The sequence below is a fragment of the Ictidomys tridecemlineatus genome, unplaced genomic scaffold (assembly GCF_052094955.1).
Source record: "Ictidomys tridecemlineatus isolate mIctTri1 unplaced genomic scaffold, mIctTri1.hap1 Scaffold_178, whole genome shotgun sequence".
Taxonomy (NCBI): domain Eukaryota; kingdom Metazoa; phylum Chordata; class Mammalia; order Rodentia; family Sciuridae; genus Ictidomys; species Ictidomys tridecemlineatus.
Window position 1 is genome coordinate 210203 of NW_027521538.1, and position 13534 is coordinate 223736.

Genomic DNA, 13534 nt, shown 5'->3' on the forward strand with positions numbered 1-13534 from the left:
TTTATAGGGGACACGAGCTTACAAAGATGCTTGTCCTCAGGCCCTACAGATCTGACCACTGATGGTTCTGGAGCTTGTGACAATGACATCTAATGTCTCACTGCTGCCAGATGTGGCGGGGACCTCCCCAAGTCCCAAAAGACAACACAAGTGATGCTAGGGCATTAGGAGGCAAGAACTGAAGCCCCAAGGCTGTATTCTAGAGAGAAGAACTTCTTTAGGCTCCATACAGCAGTCATGGGTGGCACCAAGGCGAGAGGCATCCATAACACTAATCTTATATCTGTAGGAAACTAAGAGTTATGCTTCCCATCCTGTGAGGCATGCACAGGTACAAGGTATCTAGATGTATCTAAGGATTAGCTACTGGTCCCTAAGGTATAATGTTGTCTAGCTATTGTTGCATCTTTGATTCTAGGAATTGGGAATTGACCAAGGTGACCTTTTTTTGGACTGAATTCTCACTCAGAATCAACTCAGCCCCCCAAATGATGTCAAATCCTGTGAGTAATTTGGAATTTTCACTAGTTAGGATTTAACATCTCTGAGCGGGATTTATGCAATTATTCTGGCTTATCCTTTCCTTTGAAATGTGGAAAGTCATTATCCTCACCCCTGAAGTTTAGCTTGTAATTGCAGTTTGCTTTGTTTCTTTATGAGATTTTATGTTGTTTGGGGTGCCCACCACTTCCTTCCCAATTTCCAGACTTTTCACTCAGTTACTTTCCTCAAAATGCAGTCAATCTTAAGAACTTTGTTTCTTCTCTGTGGCAGATGACTGAAGGCTCCTCTATTAAACTCTCTCTCTTTCTCTCTTCCCCCACCTCTACTTTATAAAAATACAATTAAACTTTTCCTTTGAATCATTATTGGGAAATTTGATTTTTACATGAACAAACAGATAACACTGCATAAGATACTGGGGAGTGGGTGGTTCAGCTGTTCTGGATCTGTTGTTTGGTGTGTGGGCCTCCTGAGGGGGTTTCTCTGGAGGGCAGCCAGTGAAGGCCACAGTGACAGGGCCATTCGTCCCTGTGCACCCTGCCTCTTCCCTGGTGCAGCGTCTGTTGCTGTCCTTCCACATCCTGCAGGCCCAACACGGTGCAAGAGGTTTCAGAGTTCCTGAGCCAGAACCCGTGGGTGGCCACTTGGGTGGAGGAGCTGTGCTGAGAGGGCAAGACTGACAAACACTGGCACCACCACTGGGAGTTTTTGCTCCGCAATGCTGGGCAACTGGCCTCCAAGGGTGGCCTTGCCTCTGCTGACCCGGAGGAAGTGGGACCTGCAGTAAGTCAGATGCAGCAGTTCATCTCCTTTTCCATGGCGTAGGCAAACCACGTAGTGCGTGGGTGCTGTACCCTCAAAAAGTTATGGATAAAATTCTTAGTATGGCTGAAGGCATCAAAATGACCAATGCTCCAATCCATACAACAAGAGACAAACTGGTTGTTAAGATGGGGTATAAGAGCTATCCAAAAAACGAATCATAAGGAAAAAAAACAACTGTGCAGTTGAGCGAGATCTTGAAAAAATTTCTGCCAAAACAGAAGGTACATCAACTCAGCTGGAAAAGAGTTCTACATGTTCTGGGTCATCCACCAAACAGAGAGTAGTGGAAACTCCACTCAGAGCTCTGGCATCTCTGGTCAGAACAGCTCTACATGTGAGGGAGAGTGCTCTGTTTCCAGTCAAAGCAGCAGCAGCATTTCCTCTCAGGTAACAATGGCAGGATCTGGAAAAGCTTCTGAATCAGAAGCTCCAGATAAGCATGGTTCAGCATCATTTGTTTCTTTATTGTTGAAATCCAATATGAATAGTTCATGACCCAGTCCACTGATTCCAGACAACAAAGTGGCTCATCTAAAATGAGTGCTTTGGAAGATTCCTCAGTCTCTGCTTCTCAGAGCAGCTCAGAGATTGAAGTGCCCTTGTTGCGTACATCTGGAAGCTCAGAAGTAGAGTCAGCTTTATTGTCTTCTAAACCTAATTTCAAGACAGCTTCAAGTGGATTTACTTGCCAAACTAGAGGCGAGTATTTCATCATCAGTTTCTAAAAACAGTTTTTCATCAGGCACATCATTACTAACTCCCAAGTGAAGCTCAACAAATACATCACTGCTCACTTCCAAAAGCACTTCCAAGGTAGCTGCATCACTGTTAGCTTACAAGAGCAGCTCCCAGACCAATGGATCTATGGTTTCCAAAAGTACTTCTTTAGCAAGTGTGTCCCAACTAGCTTCTAAGACTAAGTTATTCTAAGCCTAACTTCTAAGTTATCAGAGTAGCACCTCACAGTTTCCTTCTAAAAGTACTTCACTGTCAAGTGAGACTTCTATCAAGTTCTCTTGTTGCAAATTAACCAATGAAGATGTGAAACAGAAGCAACCTTTCTTCAATAGACTGTATAAAACAGTGGCATGGAAATTAGTAGCTGTTGGTAGCTTTAGTACCAATATGAATCATGGAGAGCTCCTAAATACAGCTATTGAGACTCTGAAAGCAACACTGGATATTTTTTTTGTCCCACTAAAAGAACTGGCAGATTTGCCTCAAAATAAAAGCTCTTAAGAAAGTGTTATTTGAAATTGTGGTGCAAGTCAGTGTACTTGGGCATTGGCTGTGGAAAAAGAAAAAAAGATGCAAAAGCAGTTGCATAAAGAGAAGCATTGAAGTTATTTCTTAAGAAAAAGATGGTGGTAAAAATATGTAAAAGGAAATACAGAGGCAGTGAGATAGAAGATCTAATACTCCTTAATGAAGAATCAAGACCTGTAAACTTACCTTCAGCTTTAAAACATCCTCATGAATTGCCATAATCTGTAATATGTCAAAAATATCACTGCATACAGTATCTGGTATTTGAAAAGAAAACTGGCTTACTTTTGTACAGTATAAAGCACAGGCTTTCACAAATTTTGTATTGCTTTTTTCCAGTTTTGGAGAAAAATTTACATTTTAATTCTCTTCACATAAGTAGAAGTTGTAAATAATTTATGAATAACTCTACATATTAAAAAGGTATGCATTAACAGAATACCAGTATGCTGTTTTATTTGCTGAAAAAATACTGACTTCTATTTTTAATGATGTATTAGGTACAATGTGTAGTTCTGTAGAGTCTTAAATTTTTTGTGCTACTTTAAATTTGGTGAAAATGTATTAAGTTGTCTACAATGCTTTTTTTAGCTGAATAAACCACATGAAAGAAAAGGGGACCACAGTATTTGAATGTCTGAAAGTCTTGGTTTTAAGAATGTTGCCCACAGTGTTGAACATGTCTGTAAGAGAATAAAAGAAAAAAATAGTTGCCTCAGACTATTTTTATGAGAAGTTGTAAGCATTTTTTAGATATAAAGCAGTATAATGTACTTATTGTTATTTTGTTCTGAAGTTGTTTAAAATTCACCATGATTTTGACCACTGATGATTCTTTAAGCGGGTTAATTTATATTTTGAGGTAAAATACAATTTACACTTTTTTTTAAAGACATAAATGTTGGTTTCTATATTAAGCATATTTCATGACTACTATTAACAGTAGTTTAGATATTAATTGATTTGTATAGATATTAAATGCTTTAAGCTATTTTACCTTTTCAAAAAAAATAAGATATTGGGTATTTGAAACTGCCTGATATCCCAGACATCAATTTTATCCTAGAGGAAGCATGCTTTCTGTTTTTCAGTCACTGCCACTGGAATATTTATTGGGAGATATTTGTAATTTTCTTAGTTATTCTGTCAGTCCTTACAATTCTGACTTAGGCTCCAAATTGACTGAGTTATACAAATCTTCCCAGTGCTACTTCCCACATTTTGCAATTGATCCAGATTTTTTAATACATAATATTTTTATGTATTGTTATTTAATACATAATAATTTTTGCTTCTAAACATTTTGTGGAGACTTTTAAATGGATAAAATGTTAATATCAATACATATTTAAAAACAATGTTTTTTTTTTTCAGTAAATTTTAAAAACTATTCAACTATTTGGAAAGTAAAAGCTAACAAACTTTACTCCTGATGGGAAAAAAATGTTTCTCAGATATGCTCATAAAATATATATGTTGAACAAATTATCATATGATTTTTAAATTTAATGATAAATTATTATACCAAGTTTATCCTGTTTTATAAAATATTTGTGTTTTACATGCTTTTGTTACTTTTATACATCCCAAATTCTTTCTGTTACTGAGAATAAAGTTAGTAGTAACACACTGAAAAATAATAAAAATGAAAGTTTCCAAAAATTATGATTATATATGTGTACATATGCTAATTCATAATCTTTTGTTGTGTGTATTCACATTTCAAGTAATTTTTCTTAAGTAAGAAAATTATATATCTCCATTCATTCTAGCAATTTGCTGATAATTTTCATCCATCTTATAGGACTATTGAAGACTCTTACACTAGTATACCAATTTACAATGTAATTTAAGTATAAGTCAATTCCCTAAACTATTTTTGCTTTGCTTAGAGAATTATAAATGGTGAAGGGACCAGATTGCCAACACTGCTACTGCCTTTGCTACCAGAGCCAGAGCTGGCTGGGCGAAAATGGTGGACTACTGGGCATGTGAAACCACATCAAAGTGTCTGACAATGAGAAAGAGAGACACCCCAACAGCAACACAGCCAGCTCTTCCCCTGGTGGCACCAGGCCAGGGTGGAGTGCATGGAGCAGTTCTGGAAGGAGGAGGAAGAGCCGGAGGGGGTTGTCATGAAAACCAGTGCAAGGTGTTTGATTGCTATTGGAAGCTAAAGGGGCTGGGAGTTGACTGAAGGTTCCAGGCAGATCTAGAGTGACTGTAGGCTGAGGCACAGAAACTTGCAATGAGGAGTGGAGCTAGGAGCAGAAGATGGAAGAGATGCACAAGAAGGAAAAGAGCATGCCATGGCTTCAGGAAAAGCATGGTCAATATCAAGCCTGAGAAAGCATAGGAGGATTCAGAGGAAGTGAGGAAGCAGAATCACAAAACCTTTGTGGAGAAGTAGGAGAAACAGATGGATTCCTTTGGCATTTTCTGCAGCAGGGCTGATAGCCAGAAGTTCCTGTCAGACAATGTCCACTTGGTATGTGAGGAGACAGCCAATTGCTTGGTAGTGCATTGATTTAGAGGTGAAGGAAAAATTGTGCACTCATGGAGCAGGTGGCCCACCAGACTATTGTCATGCAGTTCATCCTGGAGCTAACTAAGAGTCTGAAGGTGACCCCTATGCTTGCTTCAGACAGCTCTTTGCTAAGATTAAGATGGCCAATGACCAGTACATGAAGAGCTTTAACCACAAGCTGGAGACCTTCAAGGAGCATGTGCAGAGCTTCTCCAAGCTGTGCCTCAATGAGAAATCCATGAAGGAGTGTGAGGCAGAGGAGCATGAGAATTGGCTGAGCCCTGGTGCCCTGGACCCTGTTGAGGTCTAAGAATCCCTCCCTGAGGAACTTCAAAATACCTTATTGTGAAGGATGTGCAGATGCTCCAAGACACCAATAGCAAGATGAAACTCATGATTTGAAGTACCACATGCAGCTTTGCATTGACTCTGGCCTCTATGTTCCCAACTCTAAGTCCAGAGAGGTAAAAAAGGGGGAGGAGGCAGGGACCCATTACTGAAAGTGGACCCCAAACCAGATGATGAGAAAGATGTCAGTGGGTGACCAACCCCGGGCACCACCACTTGCTGGCCTCCTGCAGGTCTATCTGCTCCCATTTATACAAAACCAAAATAGACACCAAGTCTCCAGCCTTTGGCTTCCTCTAGTTTTGCTGCTCCCCCCTGTCCTGGGCCCTGACCTCCCTTCCTCTTCCACTGCCCTGTTCTCCAATGGTAATGCAATTTTCTGCTTTGAGTGAAGAGGCTTCAATGCCTGCAGCTCCCTCAACCTGTCAGCATTATGCCAAAGCCCCAGGGGTTTGGGGAGGGGCGGAGGTCAACAGTTCTACCCTCTATTGGGCAGAGAATCCTCAGGGAATGGGCCAGTCACTGTGAGTCTTTCACGTCTATTTGGTAAATAGCAATGATCATCCAATAAAGTATTTCAAATGCTCAAGAAATGTGTACACATATATAAATTTAGTCAATCAAAAGGGATAAGAATATGAACTGTTAGATGGAATTTTATTTGTATATATAATAAAAATGTAGCATAACACTCACATGATTCCCAGTTTCTATAAGTATAATATCATTTAAAAAAACCTAAAAATATTAAACATTTATTTCTAAGAATTTTGGAGACTGGATTCCCAAGGTCAAGGTGCCACCAAATTCCATGTTTGGTAAAAGTTTTATTTCTCATAGACGTTGTCTTTTCAGTGTGTCCTCCTGTGGTATGAAATTTCCTTTGAAACTTTTATTTTGTTATTTTTTTCATGCCTGCTTAAAAATATTTTAAATGTGAAATGTGAAAATATAAAATATATATGCTAAAGAGTTGTTATGTAGAGTTTCAATATAATTATTATTGTGTAATATGAAAATTGGGTTGAATGTTTTCCTCCCCCCCAAATATTAATCAATTCTTTAGGGTACATCCATTAAAATTCATTTCTTTTGGCTTTATATATGCAATATTATTTTACCTCTATATGCACTACTTTCTATTGTCTACTCTGCAATAGAACCTCAGAACTTCTTAATTCTATCATCCTTTCTTCCTCCTCCTTGTAATCACAATTTCACCTTCAACTTCTATGGAATCAAATATTTTAGATTCCATGTACTGGTGATAGCATGCAGTACTTTTTCTGTGATTACTTTATTTAGATAACATAATCTCTAGTTCCACACATTTTCATAAATTACAGGATTTTGTTCTTTTATCTGAATGACAGTATTTCATTATGTGTATATATACCACATTTTCTTTATTGGTTCATCTGTTGATGGCGACGTTGGAAGTTTTCACTTTTTGGCAATTGTCAATAATGCTGAAATGAACATGGGAGTACAGAAGTCTCTTCAACATATTGATTTCATTTCCAGTAAATACATACCCAATAGTGGGTTTTCCCAAACACATGGTAGTTCTATGTCAATTTTTTTTGAGAAATATCCATTTTTTTCCCAAAATGACTGCAACTAACTTACATTTCCAAAAAGCAGTTGTACAAGTTTTCCCTTTTCTTCACATCCCAATTCATTCTTTTGTTCTTGTTTTGATAACCACTGTTCTCACTGGAATGAGTTGATACCTCATTGTTGTTTCTGATTGGATTTTGCTGATGATTAGTGATGTTGAGACCTTTTTCATATACTTGTTTTCTATCTGTATGACTCTTTGAGAAGTTCTCAGATACAGTTCCCATTTTTAATCAAGTTATTGTTTTTAACTATAGAGTTTTTGGAGTTTCTGATACATTCTGGTTATTAACCCATTGCCATCTGTATAGATTGTGAATATTTCCTCCCATTCCATAGGTTGTCTCATTACTCTCTGGTTTGTTTCCTTTTCTCTACACAAATGAAAATATCTTCTACAATATTTATTCTGGATCTGATTAGTGTTCCTTTAGTCCCCCTCATCAAAGTTCTGTTTTATTTATCATATTCTAACCTGGTTTCAGCCCCACCCTCTCTTGACCTCCAGTATCTCATTCACTTGTCAAAGAAGTAGCTAATTAGTAAATTTTAAATGTGAGAGTAAGTAAAGTGAAGAATCTATACTAATGTTTTATAACATTTAATTTATCAATAAACATGTACATTTGTCAAATATTAGGTGCTATTCTCAGGAACAGAGAATCAAATATTAATATTATTTTTAAAAAATAATAACACTTAATAGACAATGCAGGCCTGTTTAGTTGATGTGTATCATTCACTGGTGTGATTGTGATGATAATCAGAAGTAATTGCTGGAAATTAAAAGAGAGGCAAGGGACCATAATTTGGCCTGTGTTTGACAGAGAGCCTTTCTATAAGAGCTGAAATAAATGTCAAGTCTTAGAAAATCTTAATTAGGACTCTCTTTTTACAAAGAAGTTGTGTTTATTCCTTTTTTTGTGTGTGGTGCTGGGGATTGAACCCAGGGCCTTTTGCATATAAGAAATTATGAACAGAAATATTGTGTAGCCTTTGAAACTTAGTCATGATCTAAATGTCTGCTTCATTTTGAACTAGGTCAGGATGGAGTTCCTGCCACTGTCCATAAAGACAATGGCAGCTTTTCTGATATACCATTGAAAACACTGGACTAAATGAGACACTTTACGAATTATAGAATACCTCTTTGTTTTTGTTGTCTTGGTTTACTACATTGCTAGGCAACCTCAGGTAAGATCTTGTCCTGCTCTGGGCTCATTTCCCCCATTTGAAAGGTAACAAGGCTTACCACAGTGATGTTATAGGACCATTAATGCTTTACCATGTCTGGTTGGAAGTTCTGTTGCTTGAACTCAATGCATTTCTCTGCATCTGTGATCAGAATCACCCTAAGGTTAAAAAAAATGAACTTGGAATTGAATTAACAAAGACTAGTTCACTCTGATCCTCCATTATGTTCCCCACCCCATTGTGCCCACAGCATCCCCCCAAAAGAGCCTTCAATAGTCATAGTGGTCACTTTGATTGAGTACTTATTATGTGCTAGGCACTATTCAGCATACAAATCCTCAATGAGCTACAAGTAGGACCTCCATTTAACATAGAAAATGAGCCACAGAGAGGTTAATTAATTTATCCAGGATCACTTAGCTCAATAAAAAGCCCATCAGGGTTTTAAATCTATGCCATTTTGTTTTTTACTTCATACCCCTCAAACCAAAGGTGCAATAACTGGGAGGATATCAGATGTGTAATTAATTTGTGGCAGAAGAAGTCTTGGGTAAGTGGAGCCTTCTAGTGATGCAGACAGTGTCCTATTCTCAGAGGCTGCCTTACCTGGTCTTAAGAGGCCCTCTCAGCCTACGGGAGAACAGACTACCTCTTTCCAGTCTGGTGGTTTAAGAAAATATTCAATTATCTGAGCTGTAACATTCACATTTGCTCTGCTGAGATGAGGAGGCTGTGCTGCATCCTGTCAGAGATCATAAGAGTGACATCACTTTTAAGAAAAGAAGCCTATGGCCAATTGTTCAAGATTGATTAAGTCATAAGCCAGCACAGGCAACCAGCAAAGGGGACACTATTATCTTCTCTAAACACACTGCCTACCCTTTGCAAAGATGACCTGGACCAGGGTCCAGGGGCTTGGAGGATGGCCTGGGCATAGAACTGGTGACTCCCAGCTGACATCTTCCCTGCTCAGGAACTCCTTGAAAGTGCTTTAATGGAGACTTGCATGTAGATGTGTGGGAAAAACTGCTTGCTTGAGCCTCAGGTCCAGAAAAGGGAGGATTTCAAGCCTTATCAGACTGTGGGCAAAGGAAGTTTCAATATTTTTTTAACCCAGAACTTCCAACATTCATTTGAACATAAGATCTTTATAAGCATGACCAGAATGAAGACATTTCAGAAGTGATCTTGTAGGACTGGTCTTAGTAACTAACAGAAGTTTCAAGTGGTCTTCCTGATCTCATAAAGGAATTCTGTATATATTTTGAAGACTGAGTAAGATGGTGAAGGGATGGAGAGAGATTTGAAAGACCAATGGGCTATTTCAGAGCAGCAAATGATCCCTAGGAGGATCCTAAGTTGGATTGTGGAGAGATTTCCTCCCTCATTCCAGACAGCAGAGCCAGGGTCCATGAGGGTAGAAAAGGGGTTAGAGACTGTACCTGAGATGGGCCATCTTGGCAGAGAGTGAGCTCCCCATTACCAGAGGTGTGCAAGTAGAAACTAGGAAACTGTTGTATTACACTGCTCAAGATCACTTCCTCTAGGATTCTGGGTTTCAGAGTAAAGAAATGCAACCCTAAAATAAGCCAGGCATGTCACATTAATCTGACCTTAGGAAAATTCTTATAAATAAAACAGTTCCAATAAAAGCTGTATGAGATCATCACAGTTTATCTCATTTTGACAGTAATAAAACCAAGCCTGTAACTCCAGGGTCATCTCAACACCAATGAGAGGAAACATTTTAAGTATAAAAAGAAAAGTGATTTAGAGTCAAATAACACTTTTTAAATGTGTATTAGCAATAAGCAGTAATACATTACTGGCTTGAGGAGAGATCCAGAGATATAAAGAGAGTGGAACTAAATCAGTTTCCCTCTACCTCCATTTTAATGTGGAAGACTACACACTCTTTTTCAATCTCTCAACAGCTGCTGGCTTAGTGTTCCTTCTTCACTAAAGAGAAGGTTTGGTGGGAAAGGGTGGAAGACAGGATGCAGCAGGAAGGTACCATGGGCTGGTGGTGCATGGATTCCCAGATCTGGGTTCCCAACCTGGCTGAGCCCTGATCCCTCTGCTGGGACTCAGATTTCTCCTGTGAGTGCAGGCAGGTGATCTGGCCAATGGGGATTAGGAATCTAAGTCCTCTCATTTAGCCAAGTATATGGAAATGATTCTAGGATGGACTTGAGCAACACAAGGGCCTTCTAGCCCTTGGCTTGATGTGTGGGCTGTAATCCACCTCACACCACTCTAACCCCCAACCAGGGCTGAGCTCAGCACCAAGATGAGCCTTGCAGGAGTTTTCTTTGACAGGGCAGCTCAGCTCAGGAATGTCAGGTGAACTTTCTAAAGGGGATGGTTTGTCAGTGGGACCTTAGGCTGAAAGCTAAGTCCTGGGAAGATTCTGCCATCATCTAATTACCATGTCCCCAGTTAGACTCAAGGAGCTACAGTCTGCTTGTTCAGATGGGACACATTTTTTGCTCACCCTCCTCTTTCCAGAAAGGGCAGGGGCCCATTGGTGGCTTTTGGTGGGTTTCTAGGGTGGGCCTAGGCAGCTGGGTGGCTATGCACAGCCAGATGGTGCAGGGTCTTTGAAAAGAGGTGTGGAGTTCATTCTGGATGCCAGGCTGAGGTTGGGGATTGCCCACCTAACTTTGGTGAGGAGTGAGGTTTTCACCTTCTTGCTTAAACCCATTTAATTACATGTGACAGGTAGCTTCAGTCTCACTGAAGAAAAGATCTGGAGCAAAAGTGCAAAAGCCTCTGGTGGCAGGTGAACAACTAAAAGAAAAGAAGCTCGCGAGGAAGGAGGCAATAGGGAGAGGTGGGGACTGGGGCAACCCAGGAGTTCATGCCCCATGAAAAGGGGAGGATGCTTATCAGCTCCAGCTGACCACAGCTCTCAAGAGAAAGTGATTCAGGTACACTTCAAACTGCAAAGATTCCGAGAGAGACCAAGAGTCTGTACTTTTATGTGAAATCTCTCAATCTTATAATGTTGGAAACAACTTTAATTTAAAAAAAAATAATGAAGTGTCACATCAGCTAAACAAAACACATCTGGGAGCTGGATGAGGCTTGCAAACTATATGATATCTGTCCTTGAACTTCTTGAATCACAACTGCAAGTTGAGTGGACTGAGGTGCACAGTGACATCATCTGCACCAACAGCAGCATTTCAAGCCCTGGGCTCAGCAAGAACTACAAAAACCTTTGCTCATTGGCCTGCAATGTCCACTTCTCTCAAGAGGTTGGCAGGGTTCAATGGCTCTATAAACTTGACCAAGGGGACTTCTAAAGGGGCCTATGTTCCTCAGCACAGCCACTGTGGCTATGCAGACATAAAACTCTGCAGCCACCCCTGGGGAGGAGAATGAAAGTGCTCAAATGTCAGGGCTGGGCAGGGCCTTCCTGAGGCATTGGAAGTTGTGTCCCTCCATGGAAAGCAGCAATCTACGTGTGGCCACATGCATTCAGATCACAGCCTGAGCAGCTCCACACCCACCTTGTTGTGTCTGACAAAGGAAAGTTGCCAAGAAATGGCCAAAGGAAGGCCAAGTGTGTGACAGTCTCCATGCTGACAACTCTGAGGAATGACCTCTCACCACCATCGTGCTCTGCACCATCTCTAGTCTCTTTTGCTGGATGCCTTTCCCTGGAGTTCTCCAGTGCCCTCCACATCCTCTGGCCTGAAGGGCTTCCCTGAGAAGGTGCAGCTGGCTATGAGCTAGAGACAATGGTCAAAAGGTCCCAGAGCTTATGGGACAGAGAAAGAAGCTCTCTCATTGAGCAATCCTGGGGGTTGCTGGATCATCTGCTAAGTCCCTTAGGGTACTGTTATCAGTCCCTGGAGGATACAGATTTTAGGTGAGTGTCACTGCCCCTGGTACAACCATGCTCAAAAAAAGCTAATGTGATGGCAACAGATAATGATGTGATGAACACACTTATTCAGTGCTTAATGTCATATTTACACATGAACCACATCCAAAGAGAGGAATTGTATAAAGTTTAAAAGCTGAGCATTAAAGAAGGGAAAGCCTAAGAACTTTTTTGTGGAGTAATACCTACCTAAAGGAGGTGGAAATGAAAAGCTAACTTTATTTGAACAGAAACTGAAAAAAATTGCAATTGCTAATGGTCTCCTGAAAAATACTAGTAGATTTATCAGCTTCAAAATACCATCAGCAATAACTGAAGAGGAGAAGATTAGTGAAGCAAAGATAACACAATGGAACATTACTCATCAATAAAAGAGAATAAAATCATGGCATTTGCAGGTCAATGGGTGGAGTTAGAGAAGATAATGCTATGTGAAGTTAGCCAATCCAAAAAAAATGCTGAATGTTTTATTTGATATAAGGAATCTGATTTATAGTGGGATAGGGATCAGGAGCATGGGAGGAATAGACAAACTCTAAATACGGCAGAGGGGTTGGAGGAGAAGGGAGGGGGCATGGGATTATTAATGGTGGTGAAATGAGATGATCATTATTATCCAAAGTACATGAAGACTTGAGTTGGTTTGAATATACTGTGTATACAACCAGAGATATGAAAAATTTTGCTTTATATGCATGATAGGAATTGTAATGCATTCCCCTGTCATATATAAATAAATTTAAAGAATATAACTGGCAATAAATCACTTGCCAAGGACCTTAATGCTCTTGCAGCTTCTGGGCTGTTTCATGTTGCATACAATGGACAGCAGATTACACGTGTGCTGATTTTGCTTTTCTGGCACATAACCTAAGAGAGGTTTTTCTTACACCACAGCAAGTTCACCCAAGCATTAGAATTTACACAAGTGCAAATTGGGAAAGGCAGCACTGAATAATGTCTCTTGAAATAAATGGAGCTTCTCATCAACAAATATAAAAACAAGATAAAACTCTGCTAGCATACAAAAATGTAGACCCCCATATTGGCCAGACATGAGTTCAAAAAACAAAAAAGTTTAATGAAACACTAAGCACATTATGCTAATTATTGTCACCTGCAAAACATATCCTAAAACCTTTCTAAAATTCAACATCCTTTTTCCTGTTTCAATTACATATATTCAAAATTCCATATTCCTAATGATTTTGATTTAGTTCATTCAAATGTGAATTTTTTTTCAAAAAGATATTCATGTATGATGCATTAACCTAAAAAGCCCAATAATAAAGTTCCACAGAACAATTGATAAGAAGAAAAAAATGCCTCTTCCACCAACTTTACACAGAATGGCTGGA

General features: G+C 39.5%; 2 pseudogenes; both read left to right on the top strand.

Annotated features, from left to right (window-relative positions):
• The first annotated feature begins 323 nt into the window (after positions 1–323).
• Positions 324–2816, top strand: LOC144372866 (CDKN2A-interacting protein pseudogene; annotated as a pseudogene).
• A 1777-nt stretch (positions 2817–4593) lies between these two features.
• On the top strand, positions 4594–5666 carry LOC144372867 (hsp90 co-chaperone Cdc37 pseudogene; annotated as a pseudogene).
• Positions 5667–13534: the final 7868 nt, after the last annotated feature.